Raw genomic sequence first — 23,763 nt, 5'->3', positions numbered from 1 at the left:
ATCTTCCACACCTTAAATTTAAATATTTTGTGTTGGCAATATGCATATTCTCCATACCGTTTTCTATACATTTCCTAAGTTGCTGACAAGGAGAATTTGTTTAACAATCAAGAGCTTCTTTTGTTGGTGATCATTTCCACCATTCTTATGACCTTATGTGTGATTCAAGGGGGATATTGTAATGAGAAATTAGATGCTGGTCATTGTTGAGGGTCAATAGGTGAAGGCATGTGGAAAAAAAGAAGCCTTAAAACCATTTTTGAGGATAACATGGAAGAAAATAGTTTGAATTAAACAAATCAACTGAGGTTTAGCGTGGTCTGTACTCTAAAAGAGTACAGGGGCAGCTGCTGTGATGGCAGAGTGTTGTTGATAAGAGTACAAACCATGCTAAACCATTTTAGATTTGTTTTTTACCACAATACCGATGTCAAAATAAAACAATTCTTTCTGTGAGTGACATGTTGTGTGACATGTTGTGTGACACGTTGTGTGACATGTTGACCCAAACAATGTTGTCTGTGCTTTAATCCACCGCAGGAAATTGGCCAATCAGATCGTGACATTACTGCCAATTATGATGAAAGTTAGTTTTTTTCAATTTTGTGATTGAGGCATGGACATAAACCATTTAAAATCTAACTAGTCAGTGATTCTGGCTGTTGCTTTATACAATGTGGAAATTAACCTTAAAGGGAATTTGTAACGTTTATATTTTCAAAAACTATTAATCAATTAGCAAATGTGTAGCTTGATGGGATTATCTTTCTAAATCTGTCAATCCACCTGCTATGGTAATTTAGTGAGTCTGTCACTGGACATATTAAACGAGACATTTGTGGAAAATTGATCTCTTCAAATGAAAAGGAAGAATACTGTTCATGTGCATAATAAAATATGAGAATGTTCCTGCTACACACTTGTATTTAACCCTTGAACTCCCAATGGTGATTAACATTTAACTTCACCCTATAACATCCATACATTACTCATCAATATGCATAATCTCCATGTTGTTCTTTACACATTTCCCTAGGTGTTGGCCTGTTCAAAAACCTTGGAAGGTGGCCTGTGGCAGACAAGCCTTGGAAGGTGTCCTGTGGCAGACAAGCCTTAGAAGGTGGCCTGTGGCGGATAAGCCTTGCTGGGCGACCTTTAAACAATTCTTGGTATGCAGCCAATGGGCAATTGTTGGGAAGTGGCCTGTGGACAATCTTGGGAAGGTGGCCTGTAGATAAGCCTGGAAAGGTAGCCTGTGGACAAGTTTGGGAAGGTGACCTGTGGACAAGCTTGGGAAGGTGACCTGTGGACAGGCCTTGGAAGGTGGCCTGTGGACAACTGTGGACAAGCTAGGGGAGGTGGCCTGTGAATAAGCCTTGGAAAGTAGCCTATGGACAACCTTGGGAAGGTGGCCTGTGGATAAGCCTGGGAAGGTGGCCTGTGGCAGACGAGCCTTGCTAGGTGACCTGTGGACAATCCCTGGTATGTAGTCTTTGGGCAATTGTTGGGGAGTGGCTTGTGGACAAGCCTTGGTAGGTGGCCTGCAGCAGACAAACCTTGGAGGGTGGCCGCTTCGGACAAGCCTTGCTGGATGACCTGTAGACAATCTTAAGTACGTAGCCTCCAGGCAACCCTTGGGAAGTGGCCTGTGGACAAGCTTTAGAAGGTGGCCTGTGGACAAGTTCGGAAAGGTAGCCTGTGGATAAGCATTGGTGGGTGGCCTTTGGATGAGCCTTGATGGTTAGCCCGTGGACAAGCCTTGGTAGTTAGCCTGTGGACAAGCTTGGGAAGGTGGCCAGTGGACAAGCTTGGGAAAGTGGCCTGCAGACATCTCTTCATGGACAGTGGACTATCCGAGATCTTAGATAAGAGTGGTCAGTGGATGAAGAACAAGCGAACTGGCAAACCAGCGAACCAGAGGGCATGGGCAAAATGCGAAAGGTAAATGTTTAATTTTTTTGTCAACTTCACTAAAATTAGAGATCTAATAAAAACTTAGAAAATGAACTTACTTTCTAAGAGAAATCTTTTTGACTTTTCATATATCCTACATTTCTGGCTGTTTTGTGGAAGTTGTGATTACTAGAGCCACTAATTTTATTCACATACTTGTGTACAGCAAATTCACTTTGCAAAAGAATGTTCATATCGATTTCCATTGGACTGTCTTGATCACCTCTCATGGGAGACACAAAGATGTTATATTCAACTTTCACTAGAAGCATATATCGTAGAACTGTATTGGTTAATCAATTGTTACGTCAGTATCTCGGGTATTCTTAGTTTTGTCTTATATTCGATTGTTACGTTAGTATCGCGTGCATTCTAAGTTTTGTCTTATAATCGATTGTTACGTTAGTATCTCGCACATTCTCAGTTTTCTCCTGTAATCGATTGTGAAGTTAGTATTTCGTGTATTCTAAGTTTTCTCTTATAATCGATTGTTACGTTAGTATCTTGTGCATTCTCAGTTTTCTCTTATAATCGATTGTGAAGTTAGTATTTCGTGTATTCTAAGTTTTCTCTTACAATCGATTGTTACGTTAGTATCTCGCACATTCTCAGTTTACTCGTCTAAATGATTGTTACGTTATTATCTCGCGCATTCTCAATTTTCTCCTATAATCGATTGTGAAGTTAGTATCTCGTGTATTCTAAGTTTTCTCTTATAATCGATTGTTACGTTAGTATCTCGCACATTCTCAGTTTACTCGTCTAAATGATTGTTACGTTAATATCTCGCGCATTTTAAGTTTTCTCTTATAATCGATTATTACGTTACTATCTTAGGCATTCCAAGTTTGCTCTTATAATCGGTTGTTACGTTAGTATCTTGCGCATTTTCAGTTTTCTCTTCTAATGGATTGTTACGTTGGTATCTCGTGCATTATAAGTTTTCTTTTATAATTGATTGTTAAGTTAGTATCTTGTGCATTCTCAGTGTTCTCTTGTAAACAATTGTTACGTTAGTATCTCGCGCATTCTCAGTTTTCTCTTATAATCGATTGTTACGTTAGTATCTCGCACATTCTAAGTTTTCTCTTATAATCGATTGTTACGTTAGTATCTCGCGCATTCTAAGTTTTCTCTTATAATCGATTGTTATGTCAGTATCGGGCATTCTAAGTTTTCTCTTATAATCGATTGTTATGTTAGTATCTCGTGCATTTTTAGTTTTCTCTTATAATCGATTGTTATGTCAGTATCGGGCATTGTAAGTTTTCTCTTATAATCGATTGTTATGTTAGTATCTCGTGCATGCTAAGTTTTCTCTTATAATCGATTGTTATGTCAGTATCTCGTGCATTCTAAGTTTTCTCTTATAATCGATTGTTACGTTAGTATCTCGTGCATTCTCAGTTTTCTCATATAATCGATTGTTACGTTTGTATCGCGTGCATTCTCAGTTTTCTCTTATAATCGATTGTTACGTAAATATCTCGCGCATTCTTAGGTTTCTGTTGTAATCGATTTGTACGTTAGTATCTCGCGCATTCTAAGTTTTTTTATAGTCGATTGTTACATTAATACTTTGCGCATTCTAAGTTTTCTCTTCTAATCAAATGTTACGATAGTATCTCTTGCATTCTTAGCTTTCTATTTTAATCGATTACTATCTCGCGCTTTGTAGGTTTTCTCCTATAATCGATTGCTACATTAGTATCTCGCTCATTCTAAGTTTTCTCTTATAATCGATTGTTACGTTAGTATCTCGTGCATTCTAAGTTTTCTCTTGTTATCTATTTTTACGTTAGTACCTCGCGCATTTTAAGTTTTCTCTTATAATCGATTGTTACGTTAGTATCTTGCACATTCTCAGTTTTCTCTTATAATCGATTGTTACGTTAGTATCTCGCGCATTCTAAGTTTTCTCGTGTAATCTATTTTTACGTTAGTATCTCGCGCATTTTAAGTTTTTTCTTATAATCGTTTGTTACGTTAGTATCTCGCGCATTCTAAGTTTTTTCTTATAATCGATTATTACGTTAGTATCTGGGGCATTCTAAGTTTTTTCTTGTAATCGATTTTTACGTTAGTATCTCGCACATTTTAAATTTTCGTTTATAATCGATTGCTACGTTATTACCTCGCGCATTCTCAGTTTTCTCTTATAATCGATTGTTCCGTTAGTATCTTGTAAATTCTCAATTTTCTCCTATAATTGATTGTTACGTTCGTGTCTCGTGCATTCTCAGTTTCCTCTTATAATCGACTGTTACGTTACCATCTTGCACATTCTAAGTTTTCTCTTATAATCGATTGTTACGTTAGTATCTCGCACATTCTTAGTTTTCTCTTTTAATAGATTGTTACGTTAGTATCTCGCTCATTCTAAGTTTTCTCTTATAATCGATTGTTACGTTAGTATCTCGCACATTCTAAGTTTTCTCTTATAATCGATTGTTACGTTAGTATCTCGCACATTCTAAGTTTTCTCTTATAATCGATTGTTACGTTAGTATCTCGCGCATTCTAAGTTTTCTCTTATAATCGATTGTTACGTTAGTATCTCGCACATTCTAAGTTTTCTCTTATAATCGATTGTTACGTTAGTATCTCGCGCATTCTAAGTTTTCTCTTATAATCGATTGTTACGTTAGTATCTCGCACATTCTAAGTTTTCTCTTATAATCGATTGTTACGTTAGTATCTCGCGCATTCTAAGTTTTCTCTTATAATCGATTGTTACGTTAGTATCGCACATTCTAAGTTTTCTCTTATAATCGATTGTTACGTTAGTATCTCGCGCATTCTAAGTTTTCTCTTATAATCGATTGTTACGTTAGTATCTCGCGCATTCTAAGTTTTCTCTTATAATCGATTTTTACGTTAGTATCTCGCTCATTCTTAGTTTTCTCTTATAATCGATTGTTACGTTAGTATCTCGCTCATTCTTAGTTTTCTCTTATAATCGATTGTTACGTTAGTATCTCGCGCATTCTAAGTTTTCTCTTATAATCGATTGTTACGTTAGTATCTCGTGCATTCTTAGTTTTCTCTTATAATCGATTGTTACGTTAGTATCTCGCTCATTCTCAGTTTTCTCTTATAATTGATTGTTACGTTAGTATCTCGCACATTCTAAGTTTTCTCTTATAATCGATTGTTACGTTAGTATCTCGCGCATTCTAAGTTTTCTCTTATAATCGATTGTTACGTTAGTATCTCGCACATTCTAAGTTTTCTCTTATAATCGATTGTTACGTTAGTATCTCGCGCATTCTAAGTTTTCTCTTATAATCGATTGTTACGTTAGTATCTCGCACATTCTAAGTTTTCTCTTATAATCGATTGTTACGTTAGTATCTCGCGCATTCTAAGTTTTCTCTTATAATCGATTGTTACGTTAGTATCTCGCACATGCTAAGTTTTCTCTTATAATCGAGTGTTACGTTAGTATCTCGCTCATTCTTAGTTTTCTCTTATAATCGATTGTTACGTTAGTATCTCGCACATTCTAAGTTTTCTCTTATAATCGATTGGTACGTTAGTATCTCGCGCTTTCTAAGTTTTCTCTTATAATCGATTGTTACGTTAGTATCTCGTGCATTCTTAGTTTTCTCTTATAATCGATTGTTACGTTAGTATCTCGCACATTCTAAGTTTTCTCTTATAATCGATTGTTACGTTAGTATCTCGCGCATTCTAAGTTTTCTCTTATAATCGATTGTTACGTTAGTATCTCGCGCATTCTAAGTTTTCTCTTATAATCGATTGTTACGTTAGTATCTCGCACATTCTAAGTTTTCTCTTATAATCGAGTGTTACGTTAGTATCTTGCTCATTCTTAGTTTTCTCTTATAATCGATTGTTACGTTAGTATCTCGCACATTCTAAGTTTTCTCTTATAATCGATTGGTACGTTAGTATCTCGCGCATTCTAAGTTTTCTCTTATAATCGATTGTTACGTTAGTATCTCGTGCATTCTTAGTTTTCTCTTATAATCGATTGTTACGTTAGTATCTCGCGCATTCTAAGTTTTCTCTTATAATCGATTGTTACGTTAGTATCTCGCGCATTCTTAGTTTTCTCTTATAATCGATTGTTACGTTAGTATCTCGCGCATTCTAAGTTTTCTCTTATAATCGATTGTTACGTTAGTATCTCGCGCATTCTAAGTTTTCTCTTATAATCGATTGTTACTTTAGTATCTCGTGCATTCTTAGTTTTCTCTTATAATCGATTGTTACGTTAGTATCTCGCTCATTCTCAGTTTTCTCTTATAATCGATTGTTACGTTAGTATCGTGTGCATTCTTAGTTTTCTCTTATAATCGATTGTTACGTTAGTATCTCGCTCATTCTAAGTTTTCTCTTATAATCGATTGTTACGTTAGTATCTCGCGCATTCTAAGTTTTCTCTTATAATCGATTGTTACGTTAGTATCTCACTCATTCTCAGTTTTCTCTTATAATCGATTGTTACGTTAGTATCTTGCACATTCTAAGTTTTCTCTTATAATCGATTGTTACGTTAGTATCTCGCGCATTCTAAGTTTTCTCTTATAATCGATTGTTACGTTAGTATCTCGCACATTCTAAGTTTTCTCTTATAATCGATTGTTACGTTAGTATCTCACGCATTCTAAGTTTTCTCTTATAATCGATTGTTACGTTAGTATCTCGCACATTCTAAGTTTTCTCTTATAATCGATTGTTACGTTAGTATCTCGCGCATTCTAAGTTTTCTCTTATAATCGATTGTTACGTTAGTATCTCGTGCATTCTTAATTTTCTCTTATAATCGATTGTTACGTTAGTATCTCGCGCATTCTTAGTTTTCTCTTATAATCGATTGTTACGTTAGTATCTCGCTCATTCTCAGGTTTCTCTTATAATCGATTGTTACGTTAGTATCTCGCTCATTCTCAGTTTTCTCTTATAATCGATTGTTACGTTAGTATCTCGTGCATTCTTAGTTTTCTCTTATAATCGATTGTTACGTTAGTATCTCGCTCATTCTTAGTTTTCTCTTGTAATCGATTGTTACGTTAGTATCTCGCGCATTCTAAGTTTTCTCTTATAATCGATTGTTACGTTAGTATCTCGCTCATTCTTAGTTTTCTCTTATAATTGATTGTTACGTTAGTATCTCGCACATTCTAAGTTTTCTCTTATAATCGATTGTTACGTTAGTATCTCGCGCATTCTAAGTTTTCTATTATAATCGATTGTTACGTTAGTATCTCGCACATTCTAAGTTTTCTCTTATAATCGATTGTTACGTTAGTATCTCGCGCATTCTAAGTTTTCTCTTATAACCGATTGTTACGTTAGTATCTCGCACATTCTAAGTTTTCTCTTAGAATCGATTGTTACGTTAGTATCTCGCGCATTCTAAGTTTTCTCTTATAATCGATTGTTACGTTAGTATCTCGCACATTCTAAGTTTTGTCTTAGAATCGATTGTTACGTTAGTATCTCGCGCATTCTAAGTTTTCTCTTATAATCGATTGTTACGTTAGTATCTCGTGCATTCATAGTTTTCTCTTATAATCGATTGTTACGTTAGTATCTCGCACATTCTAAGTTTTCTCTTATAATCGATTGTTACGTTAGTATCTCGCACATTCTAAGTTTTCTCTTATAATCGATTGTTACGTTAGTATCTCGCGCATTCTAAGTTTTCTCTTAGAATCGATTGTTACGTTAGTATCTCGTGCATTCTCAGTTTTCTCTTATAATCGATTGTTACGTTAGTATCTCGCTCATTCTCAGTTTTCTCTTATAATTGATTGTTATGTTAGTATCGTGTGCATTCTTAGTTTTCTCTTATAATTGATTGTTACGTTAGTATCTCGCTCATTCTAAGTTTTCTCTTATAATCGATTGTTACGTTAGTATCTCGCGCATTCTAAGTTTTCTCTTATAATCGATTGTTACGTTAGTATCTCGCTCATTCTCAGTTTTCTCTTATAATCGATTGTTACGTTAGTATCTCGCACATTCTAAGTTTTCTCTTATAATCGATTGTTACGTTAGTATCTCGCGCATTCTAAGTTTTCTCTTATAATCGATTGTTACGTTAGTATCTCGCACATTCTAAGTTTTCTCTTATAATCGATTGTTACGTTAGTATCTCGTGCATTCTTAGTTTTCTCTTATAATCGATTGTTACGTTAGTATCTCGCGCATTCTTAGTTTTCTCTTATAATCGATCGTTACGTTAGTATCTCGCTCATTCTCAGGTTTCTCTTATAATCGATTGTTACGTTAGTATCTCGCTCATTCTCAGTTTTCTCTTATAATCGATTGTTACGTTAGTATCTCGTGCATTCTTAGTTTTCTCTTATAATCGATTGTTACGTTAGTATCTCGCTCATTCTTAGTTTTCTCTTATAATTGATTGTTACGTTAGTATCTTGCGCATTCTAAGTTTTCTCTTATAATCGATTGTTACGTTAGTATCTCGCTCATTCTTAGTTTTCTCTTATAATTGATTGTTACGTTAGTATCTCGCACATTCTAAGTTTTCTCTTATAATCGATTGTTACGTTAGTATCTCGCGCATTCTAAGTTTTCTATTATAAATGATTGTTACGTTAGTATCTCGCACATTCTAAGTTTTCTCTTATAATCGATTGTTACGTTAGTATCTCGCGCATTCTAAGTTTTCTCTTATAATCGATTGTTACGTTAGTATCTCGCACATTCTAAGTTTTCTCTTAGAATCGATTGTTACGTTAGTATCTCGCGCATTCTAAGTTTTCTCTTATAATCGATTGTTACGTTAGTATCTCGCACATTCTAAGTTTTCTCTTAGAATCGATTGTTACGTTAGTATCTCGCGCATTCTAAGTTTTCTCTTATAATCGATTGTTACGTTAGTATCTCGCGCATTCTTAGTTTTCTCTTATAATCGATTGTTACGTTAGTATCTCGCACATTCTAAGTTTTCTCTTATAATCGATTGTTACGTTAGTATCTCGCACATTCTAAGTTTTCTCTTATAATCGATTGTTACGTTAGTATCTCGCGCATTCTAAGTTTTCTCTTATAATCGATTGTTACGTTAGTATCTTGTGCATTCTTAGTTTTCTCTTATAATCGATTGTTACGTTAGTATCTCGCTCATTCTCAGTTTTCTCTTATAATCGATTGTTACGTTAGTATCGTGTGCATTCTTAGTTTTCTCTTATAATCGATTGTTACGTTAGTATCTCGCTCATTCTAAGTTTTCTCTTATAATCGATTGTTACGTTAGTATCTCGCGCATTCTAAGTTTTCTCTTATAATCGATTGTTACGTTAGTATCTCGCTCATTCTCAGTTTTCTCTTATAATCGATTGTTACGTTAGTATCTCGCACATTCTAAGTTTTCTCTTATAATCGATTGTTACGTTAGTATCTCGCGCATTCTAAGTTTTCTCTTATAATCGATTGTTACGTTAGTATCTCGCACATTCTAAGTTTTTTCTTATAATCGATTGTTACGTTAGTATCTCGCGCATTCTAAGTTTTCTCTTATAATCGATTGTTACGTTAGTATCTCGCACATTCTAAGTTTTCTCTTATAATCGATTGTTACGTTAGTATCTCGCGCATTCTAAGTTTTCTCTTATAATCGATTGTTACGTTAGTATCTCGTGCATTCTTAGTTTTCTCTTATAATCGATTGTTACGTTAGTATCTCGCGCATTCTTAGTTTTCTCTTATAATCGATTGTTACGTTAGTATCTCGCTCATTCTCAGGTTTCTCTTATAATCGATTGTTACGTTAGTATCTCGCTCATTCTCAGTTTTCTGTTATAATCCATTGTTACGTTAGTATCTCGTGCATTCTTAGTTTTCTCTTATAATCGATTGTTACGTTAGTATCCCGCTCATTCTTAGTTTTCTCTTATAATCGATTGTTACGTTAGTATCTCGCGCATTCTAAGTTTTCTCTTATAATCGATTGTTACGTTAGTATCTCGCTCATTCTCAGTTTTCTCTTATAATTGATTGTTACGTTAGTATCTCGCACATTCTAAGTTTTCTCTTATAATCGATTGTTACGTTAGTATCTCGCGCATTCTAAGTTTTCTATTATAATCGATTGTTACGTTAGTATCTCGCACATTCTAAGTTTTCTCTTATAATCGATTGTTACGTTAGTATCTCGCACATTCTAAGTTTTCTCTTATAATCGATTGTTACGTTAGTATCTCGCACATTCTAAGTTTTCTCTTAGAATCGATTGTTACGTTAGTATCTCGCGCATTCTAAGTTTTCTCTTATAATCGATTGTTACGTTAGTATCTCGCACATTCTAAGTTTTCTCTTATAATCGATTGTTACGTTAGTATCTCGCGCATTCTAAGTTTTCTCTTATAATCGATTGTTACGTTAGTATCTCGTGCATTCTTAGTTTTCTCTTATAATCGATTGTTACGTTAGTATCTCGCACATTCTAAGTTTTCTCTTATAATCGATTGTTACGTTAGTATCTCGGGCATTCTAAGTTTTCTCTTATAATCGATTGTTACGTTAGTATCTCGTGCATTCTTAGTTTTCTCTTATAATCGATTGTTACGTTAGTATCTCGCTCATTCTCAGTTTTCTCTTATAATCGATTGTTACGTTAGTATCTCGTGCATTCTTAGTTTTCTCTTATAATCGACTTTTACTTTAGTATCTCGTGCATTTTTAGTTTTCTCTTATAAGCGGTTGTTACGTTAGTATCTCGTGCATTCTAAGTTTTCTCTTATAATCGATTGCTACGTTAGTATCTCGCACATTCTCAGTTTTCTCTTTTAATAGATTGTTACGTTAGTATTTCACGCATTCTAAGTTTTCTCTTATAATCGATTGCTACGTTATTATCTCGCACATTCTCAGTTTTCTCCTATAATCGATTGTTACGTTAGTATCTTGCGCATTCTAAGTTCTCTCTTGTAATCGATTGTATCGTTAGTATCTCGCTTAATAATCGATTGTAACGTTGTTACCTGAGGTATTTGGAAAATTTTACAGCACCTGCTGTTTGTAATTTTCACTCTTTTCACAACTTTTCACTCTTGTCACTTGAAGAATAGACTTGTTTTCAGCCAATTAATTTTAGAGTGTACTTTTTTCATGTAATATAGTTTTCTCTTGTTATAGATTGTTACTTTAGTATCTTGCGGGATTCTTGAGGTTTTCTCGGAATCAACTGTTACCCTAGTATTTTGTGCTAGAGTCTATTTTTTTAGTAACAAAAAAAATGTAGTCAATTTGTAGTCTTTTTAAAATTTACCATTACTTATGTACACCATTGTAAAAGAAGTCGCATTGTTACTTTTTAATAATTTACATGAAAAACGCATCACAGAAAAAACAAGACAGACAAAATTTTGGCAGCGCGTGAATACTTTTTTGTAATATGCTCTCATATTACACAAAAACTACTCTTGTTTTCAGCCAATCAGACACACATTAGTTTTTCATGTAGATTATTACTCTTTTAATAGAATGTTTTGTTAATATTTCACTTATCTTCAATTGTCTCCTTTAATTAGTCGATAAGTTAGCATGATGAACAATCTTATTTATTTACCAAAATTGGTGAGATTTCTTAAGCCTAGCCACTGTGTTTATGCTACTCTTGATATTTTTCAACTGATATCCTATGCAGGAATTGGTAAAATATAAAATATGAATAGGATACATTTCATATGAATATGAAACGTGGGTTTGGTCAATTTTTCATTTATAGGTTGTTCTTTCAATAACTAAAGGAATACAGCTAAGACTGTTATATTAATTACCTTAAAAATTTGTCCAAAGCATTTAATTTTTTTTCAATGTTTCTTATTGCAGATTTACCAAAGAGAAGGATGACCATTTGAAAAAAGAAGCCTGGCATTGAGGCAGAAGTTTACAGCAGCACACACATTTTTTGGTGAGGGACCTCTGATGATTGGTTCCAACAACAAGAGCACCAGGAAATTTATCAGTTATTTCCATGGAGTTTTAGCTAATTTTAGGTATAAAGATGGCCCAGCCCGGGAGGTCATTGAATGTGGGGTGCAGCTGGCCCGGGGTTTTCCTCCCAGGTGCAAGTGGACGTACAAGGAGGTTTTTCACCCAGCTGTTGTTCCACAACCCCCATTCATTTAGTCTTATGGAAGCCATTAATTCTGTAACTTTTTTTTGAGTGTGTGTGCCACAGTTGTTCAAACAAGTGCTCCCCTACCCTTTGGTTGTTAGATTTTTTTGGGTCATACAGTTTTTTGGGTCTTGGATATTTTGGGTGCTGTGTTTTCAAGGTCTAAGGTTTCATGGGTATAAGAGTTTTTCATCATTTCATGTTTGGCTTGGGGAATCTAAGTGGTAGCTACTAAGGTGTTCAGGGTCAAAGGTTTTATGGTCTTAGGTTTCTGGGGTCTAAGGTTTTAGGGCCTAAGGTCTTAGGAGTCTTGGGTTTTGGGGATCTATGGTTTTTGGGGGTCTAAGGTTTTAATGTTTAAGGTTTTTGGGGTCTAAAGTTTTTTCGGGCTTCAAGGTTTTTGGGGTCTAAGGCTTCTGGGTTCTGAGGTTTACTGGGTTTTGAGGTTTTGGGGGTTCTAAGGTTATTAGGGTCTAAGGTTTTTGGGGTGTAAGGTCTTGGGGTCTAAGGTTTTGGGGTGTAGGGTTTTTGGGGTCTAAAGTGTTTTGGGGGTTTAAGGTTTTTGTGGTCTAAGGTTTTTGGGATCTAAGTTTTGGGGTCAAAGGTTTTAGGGTTTAATGTTTTTGGGCTATAAAGTTCTTTGAGGTTTTAAGGTTTTTGGTGTCTAAGGTTTTTGGGTTCAGAGGTTTTTTGGGCTCTGAGGTTTTTGAGGTCTAAGGTTTAAAGGTCTGAGGTATTTTGCATCTAATGTTCTTGGGGTCTAGGGTTTTTGGGATGGAAGGTTTTAGGGTTGAAGGTTTTTTTGGTCTAAGGTTGTTAGGGTCTAAGGCTTTTTGGGTCTAAAGTTTTTGGGGTCTAAGGTGTTAGGGTCTAAGGTTTTTGGGGTCTTAGGTTTTAGAGTCTAAGGTTTTTGATGTCTAGGGTTTTTCAGGCAGAAGGTTTTGGGGTCTAAGGTTTTTGGGGTCTAGGGTTTTGGGGGTCTAAGGTTTTTTAAGGTCCAAGGCTTTTGGGTCTACAGTTTTGGGGTCTAGGGTTTTTGAGGTCTAAGGTTTTTAGGGTCTAAGATTGGGCATTTGGGTTTTTGGGGTCATATATTTTAAGGATTATAAGGTTTATGGGTTATAAGGTTTTTAGAGTCTATGGGTTCTGGGGTCTAGAGTTTTTTGGGAGTCTAAGTTTTTTTGGTCTTTAAGCACTTGCTTTTACAATTTTTGCAAAATTTTCAAGGTAAAGATAGGAGGGTGGTTAAATGTTAGATGTAGCTAACTTATTCTAGCACTGTTAGACAGTCTGATTTATTTGTCCATGAGCTGGTTACACAATTTTACAACACTTTTTGATACTTTGTTTCTCAAAAGTCAGTTCTTTCATTTTTTGACATCATCTGTCTATCGAATTCAGCTTTACAGCCACAGGTACTAAGGGGTTTTGTGTCCTAAGTCTTTATGACTAAGGTTTTGATTGGGTCACTGATTTGAGGCACACCTCTTATTTCATATTTTCACATATACATGGTGTTAAGCCTAAGCCTCTTTAAAAGAGAGGTTAATCATCCATTCATACAAGTAACTGTAGAATTTGCCCCACTGCTTAGGTCTAGCTTTGGAAACTAAATAAGCAGAAGTAATGATAGGTACTACTGCCAACATTGTGCTGCGAGAAATTTAAGTTTTGCAATCTTAGAGTTTTGGACTAAAGGTTCTCCTTGCTGGGTCTGGCCTGGGCTGGGATTTCTCCATCTTGCAAATATTTTTTGGTGGGTTGGCCTTCAGAATCTTAGGCTTCATATCTCTTCTTTTTCTTAATATTAGGTATTTCAGGTTTACCAGGGGCTAGGGTTTGGGCTTTCTTCACTTCAAATCTCTTAAGATTTCTAGTTCTAAACCTCTAGTTCTAAGGATTTCTGGTGCTTAGGTTTTCCAGAAATCTGGCCTCTGGTGTCTTAGGCTCCTGAGTCTCAGATTTCCTTGTCTATGGGTAGCAGTTTTACTCTTCCATACCTTATTTATGTAATATTTAACACATTTTATCTCACAGGTAAGTGGGTCTAAAGTATTTCTAGTATGAGGTACTCCAATCCTAGGCATATGGGTCTCTGATTTCCAGGCCATAGGTATTTAACTTTATTTTGGGCTTAGTAGTTCTAAGTTATGGATATGAGGTTTAGGGGTCTTAGATTTTGTTAGTTCTTGATTTCTGAGTCTCAGATTTGTGGTTGGTGGTTCCTCTGAGCAGCAGGTGAAGGGGTCTTTAGTTTTCTTGATCTTATGTTCCCAGATCTCAGAGTTTTTAGGTCCTTGGTATATTTCCTAGTCTTGGGTCTTGGGTTTAGAAGTCTTTGGTTTAGAGGTCCCAGGTTTATTGAATCTTTAGTTTCCAGGTCCCTCATTTCTTTTTCTGGGTCTTAAGTGTTTAGATATTTAGTTCCCCAGTCTAAGGTTTTCTAAAATTTAGGATTTCTAGGTGTTACGTTTTATGGGGTCTTAGGTTCCTGCAGTCCAATTCTTAGTGGTTTTAGGCTTTTGGGTCTTAAGCCTTAGGGTGATAAGTTAGTCAAAGGTTTTCACTTTTCAAGGTCTCCAGAAGTCTTCGCTTTCACACTGGCATGATGTTGGTGGTAGTACATTTGCAAAGCTCATTAGCACAAACTATTCATAATTAGTAGTATAAATATTTTAGTTTGATTATGGTTACCTCATCATCTTGTCTCTTAGGCTGCATTTGTTGCTGCTTACTAAGATTTTTCACCAGGTAGTTTATTCATGGTATAGATGACCAAATTTTAGGTTTTTTACTAGGTTCATCATAATTTTGTCAAATTATGAAAGCAGATTCTTCATGAATTCACCTTAGTATGGCCAAAATTAATTTTCCAAATTAATATAAGCTAGATAAAATTTCACTTGCATATTTCCTTGGGATATTTCTCTTTTTTTACAAACAATGTTATCTTTTAGGATTTCCTGTAGGTCTTTATATATTTTTTTCAGCACTCAGTTCTACAGCTGATAGGTTTTTTTAAGCTCACAAATCTGAGCATATTCCTGAACTAGCTAAGTAGGTTAAGGCTTTATGCCATTGATGAGCATCCTCAAAAAAACACTATTCTAATTATTTATATCACTATTTATAATTTGCTAGGTTGTTGATTGTGCTAATGAGCTTGCATATCAACTTAATTTTTTTCAGTATATTATTTAATTTCAGATTGCGGGTGGCACACACACTTAGAAGCAAGAACAAAGAAAAAAATGTAGCCAATCACATCCCTGCTGGGTTGTGGAAGCTCTGTCTGTTCTAAGAAGGTGTGTTTCTGATGTCCTCTGAAATATTCCAACTGGGAAATCCTGTGATGCTTTGTCTGATCCTGAAGTTCAAGCCAGGGACAGTTGGACACTTGGAAGAGTTGGCCACTTGCTCTCAAGTAGGGAGGACAGTGTAGAGGAAGGTGAGAGTTTGCTCTTTTGTCTTTGGGGTCTCACCTAATTTGTCACACAACTGCTGCATCAATTTGACAAGTTTTGGCCTCAGAAGGTGCTTTTTTGCATTCAATGTATCTCATGAAATGTTTCACAACTAAGGATCATTAAAACAGTTGTGCTGAATTGTAGGGGTCAATTTAGGTGTATTTACATTGGGAGTGCGGATTTTTGCTGGATTTCTCTGGTCTGGCTTAACTGGACTCACACAAATAACATCAAATTGAGCTAATAGTTACTGGGGGTCTCTCTGATGGGTTGATACTGAATCCAGAATCTCTCTTCTTTAGTTTTTCATTTAAATATAACTTAAATATAAAACAAAATAATAACCATAGGCCAATTATAAATAAACAAAATTTACTAGGGGTTATTTTTCTTACAGAAGCAAAAAACATTACTGTAGATACCATAGGTTTAGGATAACCATAATGCTATAGATATGCAGCTATAAAAAACGTAAAAACTAGGTCTAGTTATTGATAAGGACTAACCCTAAGTAGCATTTTCTTTCAATCTAAAAATAAATCTATTACTCTAGGATTTTCCTCCTCCTGAATTGGATGAAACTTATCTTTATTTTAATTTCAGGAAAAATTTCTCTTTTTTTCTACTTAAGTAGAATTTATCCACCATAAAAACATCATACTATAGATACTTTAATTTTAGGATTAGCATAATTATTTTTGTAGAATATTAAAACAGGATTATATACAATAGGCTTAGTCATGAATAGGCAAATTTCCTTTGTTTTTTTTTTTGGATAAAGTAGCATTTTTTTCCTAAATAAGGATAACTAATACTTAAAGGATTTTCATCATCCTTCTCCAACTAAAAATTATCTTAGTTTTATTTTGGAAAAAACTTAAATCAAAGGACTAATATAGATAGATAAATAGTTAAGTTATTCTTATATTTTATAGGATAATTACAGATCTTACTTTCATTAGCGGTCACGCGGCTGTTCGTTGGCTTGTCACGCAGCTGTTCGTTGCCTCGTCACACAATGTTCCAGTCACAGATGAGTTTGTGGCGGGAGCATTCTTAGGAATAATTAGCATAGGAATAAAGATATACTTTAGCTGAAATTTAAATATCTAACCGATCTAGGTTTTGAGGCCGATTTAAATCGCATAAATAATTAATTTTAAGAGCTTAGGTAAATCTATTCCTATCTTGTCAGCTATTAGAATTACTGCGCCCTAGTCTTTAGCTTAGTCTTAAAAATTCCAAGGTTTACTATCATTTCTCTAGCTTTTCATTTAGTTCAAGGCGGTTTTGTTTGTTGTTTGACTGTCTCAGATCACAGACGTTCTATGGGGAGTTGTTCTTTTATTTTTCCTCCAATTATTCCGTCGCATGTACATGCATGATTGAAAATTTAAAAGGAACAATTCCCTGTAGACGTCTTGTGATTTAAAATGGTCAACAAACAAACCAAGCTGAATGTGCCTAATTAACATAAACCTTTCGCAATAATTTTTTTCTTATTTCAAATAAATCTAAACCTTTTAGTAGTCATAAGGATAGAAATCGCACCGAATTATTTTCAATCAAATTAGAGAGAGATTCTGGTATGGGTATCTTCACTGATAAGAGACATTTAGCGACTTGTGTTCTTTGGTGACATTTGTGTGATAAAGTCAAACCAGATTAGTGCGATTCCGTATCTTTCCTTGCTTTCAGTGGCGATGCACTGAAAATTAGGCACGGCAAGTTAGCACTTCGGTTTTTTTGTCCTGGTTGGGAACATTTCTAACTCAATTAGGTTTTTTCCTATTGATTTCATGGCGCGATTGCGAGCTTAAATTTTTTCTACTGCCGCCGAGGCAAATCACTTTAGTTTTTGATACATTGATTTGCAGATCAGCACCTTCAGTCAAATTCCATTTCGCATTTTAATTTTTTTTCCCCGACTAATTAATTCCAAATTGATTAGCAGCGGTATTGTGACAAATTAGGAGAAAGACCCTGGAGGCATTGGGAGCAAACTCTCACTTTCCTTTACCCTGTCCCCCCTACTTGGGAGCAAGTGGTCAACTCTTCCAAGTGTTCAACTGTCCCCGGCTTGGACTAAGGGATCAGATAAAACTGAACAGGATTTTAAAGTTGGAATAATAGATGAGGACTAAAGAAACAACACTGACTAAGAGCAGCAGAGTGGAAGCAACCATAAGGCGGGGATGAGATTGGCTACATTATTTTTTTAAATTTTTTTTTCCAATAAAGTCATGGACAACAGAGACAATGTTTTATTTCCTCAATAAAATCGCATGTTGTCTTACTTTGCAATCCAGTTGTTTGGGTGAACTAATTGAACCTCTCAAAATAGAGCCAAGTTCAGTGCAAGTTCCAATAAAAACTTTGTGGTATCAAGTTACGTTTGGTTTCAAGCAAACAGTTCATTTCTGTTACCAAAGTACGCCGCAGACACAAGCTTCAGCCGAAACTTAACTTGGATATTTTTTTGTCACGTTATCCGAATTCGTGACATAAAGTTCACCCCTGTTGCGTGACAACAGGGAACGTTTTCTTGAACTGATAATAAAATTTTGGATATGTTTACGGCGTACATAAAACCAGAAACAACCTTTTTACAGAATCCACAGCACAACAGTACCACAGAGTATTATTAAAACCTCAATAATTATTTACTGTGAACATAAATTCAGTCGTTTTATAACGTTCAATCTCTAAATTCCCCCTGCGCGTTCCGATCAATTTAATTTTTAAAGCATGCGTTGAGAATTTCGCGTAAAATAAATTTCCTTTTTCCCGATATCAAGACCGCAGCTATAACTAGGAATTTAACCTGTTTTGGGGCTGAAGAGCCTAACTATATCTTCTAAAAACCTCTCCATTTTCCTCAGTTAATTTTGTTTCCTCGTGAGCGGGAGAAAGTTATTCAAATATATTCCTACTTCGGAAAATTATTCGGTCGATTGACAACCAACAAATGCAATTCTGGCCCAATCATCTTTCAGCTACGCGGAAAACGATTATTTTTGAAGAGTTCTGTTTACTAAAATTTAACTTAATATTGACACAGAGATTGATGAGTCGATGGTTTCAATGCGTGAAATAAAATTTTACTTTGAAAGCGACGTTTGAGCTTTTGATTTACGCTAAATTTTGTCAAATTTTTCATTCGGGTTTGATAACAAACTTTTCAGAAGTCGTTTTAGTTTCTTTTTTAGATGAAAAAAGGATCAGACACACCTGAATCAATAAAACAGAAAAGAACCTGTTCTTGGGAGGATTCGCGTGACACGTGACATCGTTTTGGTAACGCATGGTACAATCTGTCATGCAATAGTGACCATTTTAGTTTCCCGAACGTACTTTTTTTTCTACTTGATTTTCCGTTCTAAGTGCGAAGGGAATAACGAAAAAATTTGAACAAAACTGATATTTTGTAATTTGAAAAGCATTGAAAAGCACTGAAAATCAGTTCACTGAGGAAAAGCTAGAGAGATTTTAAGAAAATAAACCCATTAAGTTCACAGTAAATAAAATACATGTACATTATACAGTCAAACCATCCATTGGCAACAACCTTAGGTTAATCAATATGTCTCTAAATATATGAGTATTAATTTGGAGGAAATTTGCCACCATGAGATAGTTTTCTGAATTAAAACAAGTTGTTATAAAAGAGTTGCTTGCTTCATGTGGCTAACTAAAAAAAGTGAAAGCACATGTATTTCTGAACAATAAAATTTACCAAAAAAGTTTGCAATGTAAGTTAGCACTCATGTTTTTTTACCTCTAAGTTATGGTGTAAAGAAAATTTTTCAGAAAATGAAGGTCATGTCTTATCATTCCCTTCAATCAAAATTTGCCTCTTTCCCCTCAGTTGACTGAATAATAAACCTTGAGATCTTGGATGAACCTCTACAGCTCAAGGCAAGCATTGTGGTTGGCAGGTTTTTAAATTTTATTTTCTGGCCACCGAAACTTTGTTTCTGGGCATCCATTAAGTGATTCTTGGTCACTGAATGACAACTTTGAAAATGAAAGTGAGCCCTGATTAAGCAAAAATCGAATTACTAGCATGACACCCACAACTCTTCAAATTTGTTTCCTTACCATCAGGTGGCAGTCATAATTACAGTATATCCAAATGGCAGTTGGTAAGTAAGAGAGTTGCAATTCAACTTATACTGTGTTGGTGGTGTTTTTTCTTTTTGGCCTAATATTTCCTGAAAAGTCTCTTTTTTGTGATGGCTTAAGGAAAAATTTCTTGAATAAGAAAAAATTGAGTGTGGTATCATTTTCAACTTTCTGTGAGGTTTGCCACATGGAAAGTTTGACTATACATCAAGTAACCTGGACATGCAATTCACGAAAGTACCATGCATAGATTGTACTAATTGTATAGACCACTAAGATGAACTGTAAAAAGCAACATAGCAACAAAATATGATAGGAAAAAACTAAGAAAAATTTGCTTCTTCTGACCAAGCTTACTGGTGCATTTTTGTACTCTCTATTGTTGTATTTTTTCCTTAACTTTGGACTAAAAGAGATCACAGTGAAGAGGAGGCAAATGAGAGGAAAGAAAAGCCCCCTTGGGGAAAGTCAATAAAGTATGTTGTTGTTGTTGTTGTTGAAAGAAAAGGGCTGAGGAATGGATGCACTTCACAAAGGCCTCTTCCTTAATTCGGTCATCCTTTTGGTTTGCTGCGTGATTTCTTAACCTCACTACTACTGATATTTTTCTCTTTTTCAAACCAATTTATGAAAACTATCCAAAGGAAACAACACTAATTCTATTTCCACAGTAAATTGGCCATTTGGGTGATTATTTTAGATCCTCCTTAGGGAGACCAACTCTGCAAGTAAAGCCAAGGACTGAAGGAAGGAGTCTGGGAAGGAGACAGAGACTGTCCCAAGATTGATAGAGATGGTGGCTTACAGTGAAGGTCCTATGTTCCAAGGAAAACAGAGAAGACTACATACATCTCATACACAGTGAGAATCAAGCATGGCACTTATATAGATTGCATGTCTCAGGCAAATTTAGCACTGAACTTGGCTTAAACAAGAGTTTTGTTTACCTGGTTCACCCAAAGGCAGGATTGCAATTAAGTAAAACAACAACTCTTTGAAGATGACAGCCACATCCTGACTGCTGAGGCTGGTCTACTTCATGTTCCAGTTGGCATCTTCCTGTTAAAGTAAGAGTCAATAAGTACTACACTTCACAAAATGCCTTTAATTAAAAAAGCAATTACAAGACTATTCAAAATGTTTCTCATATAGAATCATAAAATCAATAAAGGAAAGCTACTAATGAGACATAATTTATTAAATTGATAAAACAATTTTCAATCCAGAGTCAAAAGTAATCGGTTGCTTTGTTTTTACTTTACTTCCCTCTGTGATTGGTCCAGAAAACTCGCACCACTCTCTCAACCAATCAGATGCAAAACAAAAATCAATCACAACTTGGTCTCCTGCGTTTTCCTGCACTTCAGGCAGTTTGGTTGTTTTTACTTTTAGTTCTCATTGGTTCTTAAAGGTATTTTCTTTCTTTTGATTGGTCATTGTGATTACTTTCAAATTGTTATTGGTTTTACAACACTCATCGCTAAAGTGCTCCAATGTTTCATGACAACTTCGGCATAGTCAAAATATTAAATCATGCAAACTCCATTTCACTTATGGCTTCTAAATGTGTGTTCAAATGAGAAATGTATCAACTGTTTTGGAAGCATCACAAAGCATAGGCTGCAAAACCAGCCAAACACCAATATGGTTCAACTTACTAGTTCCCACAAGAAATTAACAGAACTGTTTTTAAAACTCTTTGAAGAAAAAATGTTTTTGTTCTACACATTAAATGTGATTAGAAAGTTTTCCTTAAAAAGGGTTATCCATTTACAGGAGTTGAAGACCAAACTATAACAGGCTGCAAAGCCAGGCAAATACCAATACAGTTCAATTTTTTGGTTTTGGGCTTTTTTAATGGTAATTTTTCATGACATACAAACTGGTGTAACAATGTTGAAGTATCAGTCAGTGACAGTCTTATATGTCCATTCAATTAATCAGTGATGTAGTGTGTCCGTCAGTCATTTGATCTAACAATCAAACCTTCCAGCCAAACAGAACGTCACACAGGCACACAATTATACAGTAACTCAGTCAGTCAATCTGTCAAATTGTCTTCCATTCAATAACTCAATCTTACAAGTCAGATTGTCGGTCAATCAGTCAGTTTGTCAACCGATCTGTCAGAGTCTGTCAGTCAAAAAGTCAGCCAGTGTGTCAGTGAGTGGGTTAGTAACTCATTTAGACAGTCAGACAATCAGTCATTTAGTCAGTCACTCAGTCAGCTAGTCAGTTAATCAGTCAGTCTTAAGTCAATTAATCAGTTAGTCAATTGGTCAGTCAGTCAGAAAATCAGTTGGTCAGTCAGTCAGTCAGTTATTCAGTCAAACAGTTGGTCCATCAGAAAGTAGGGTTAGTTCTTCAGCCAGTCATTAAATTAGTAAATAAGTGGGAAAGTCAGTCTGTTGGTCAGTCAGTCAATCAATCAGTCCGTCCTCCAACTAGTTAGTAAGTCAGTCAGTCCATCAGACAATCACTCTGTCAGCTACTCCGATCATCTGTGAGTTCATAAATAAGTGAAGAAGTCAGTGCATCAGACAGTCAGTCATTCTGTAAGCCACTCTGTCCATTAGTGAGTTAGTATATAAGTGAGAAAGACCATTAGTCAGTCAGTCAGAAATTCTGTCAATGTCCAAGTTAGTCAGACAGTCAGTCAAACAGTCTGTAAGTCAATGAGTTATAAAGTTATTGGGTCATTCAGTCATGCTATCAATCAGTCAGTCAGTCCATCAATCAGTCTGTCCGTCAGTGAGTACGTGAGAAAGTCTGTCAGTGAGTTAGTCAGACAGTCAGTCAAACAGCCTGTGAGTTACAGACTCATAAAGTTAGTGAGCTATTCAGTCAGGCAATCATCCAGTTTATAACAACTTTATTGGGTACGTCTACGGATAGACGGACGCCAAATGGGTTAGTGCAGCGGGACATGGAGTCCCATACGGGGCACTACCCCTCTTAAATCCACCCAACCCAACCCAGGGGAGGACATCCATCACACAGTAATCTCGTGCGTGGGAAATTAACGTCTCCTACCCCAAACCCTGCAGGAGACGGGACCTCCGGCTTAACGTCTTATCCGAGAAGACGAAGCAAGGTGAGTGAAGCGGCTTGCTTAAGGCCACAACGTAGTGCCCCGGCCAGGACTCGAACCCGGGCCGTCCGACCCAGAGTCCAGCGCTCAGACCACTGGACCACTCACGCCTCACTCAGTTGGTCAAAGTTTTTGATGTTTGTTACAGTTCATTAATAAAATAAAATTACAACATTTAAAATCTAACTTAAGTAAGTTACTCAGTTGCTATAAGTCTGTCAGTTGGACAGTCAGTCTGTCCCACTGTCATCTCAAGGCTTAAAGGTAAACTTGCTGTTAAAAAGGATGATCTATTATCAAAAACTGTTTGTTTCACCACAAAGGAAGAGGTGATAAGAATTCAATATTGGGCTAAGAGAGCAGCGTAAAAATGCTCGTACTAGCGTCTTGCCAACCTCTTACTTCAGCCATTGTTTTCTTTCAACTTAGAACTGTATGCATAATGAAGTATGGGCTGTGTGTAAATCTTATCGTCTACTGCCGAAATTGAGAACAAAAATTATAAATACCTAAGCTGTCATAAATACAGCCGTAAATTGAACGTAAATGTCATAAAAGCGAGAAAATCTTACCTTGTTAGGTGCAAACAAATCTTTCTAATCAGGGTCATCGCTGTTACGCTGACATCTTGAATTCAGCCTGCAAACCAAGTGAGTAAAGTTAACTAATGTTTACCCTGAGGTAATTCAACGTTTTGGGTTCTAAAAATATAGAACATACTTTCGCAAAACGCCGAACTGAGTCGATTCAGTTATCTTCTCTGAGCACATTATGGCCGCCATACTGGTTGTTACCCGCAAAGACTGATGGGACGTATCAGATTACTTCCGCCTTCTTAGCCTCACTCCATTGCCGGAATTTTAAAGATAACTGAGTATAAACTTTTGATTGCGGAACATATTAACCACTCTACTTCTGGCGTTCAGTTAGTCAAGTGCAACTCGACGGTAAGCGGTGGATTGAAACGTGAGATTGGTTTGAATCAGGTCGCGAAATATTGAAGCTAACGC

The 23,763-nt window shown here is 35.8% G+C and overlaps 1 long non-coding RNA gene across 1 annotated transcript; it reads right to left on the bottom strand.

The window, feature by feature from the left end:
- Positions 1 to 20,582: 20,582 nt before the first annotated feature.
- LOC113670758 (uncharacterized) lies at positions 20,583 to 23,524 on the bottom strand. Its single transcript, XR_016180976.1, has 3 exons — positions 23,474 to 23,524; positions 23,326 to 23,392; positions 20,583 to 20,721 (listed from the first exon to the last, which is right to left on the bottom strand). It is a non-coding gene; the product is annotated as an uncharacterized LOC113670758 (long non-coding RNA).
- Between the last annotated feature and the right edge of the window lie 239 nt (positions 23,525 to 23,763).

This window comes from Pocillopora damicornis, chromosome 11, assembly GCF_964200805.1.
Source record: "Pocillopora damicornis chromosome 11, jaPocDami1.2, whole genome shotgun sequence".
Taxonomy (NCBI): domain Eukaryota; kingdom Metazoa; phylum Cnidaria; class Anthozoa; order Scleractinia; family Pocilloporidae; genus Pocillopora; species Pocillopora damicornis.
The sequence above is the reverse complement of the archived record's forward strand: the minus strand, read 5'-3'. Positions and strand labels throughout refer to the sequence as shown.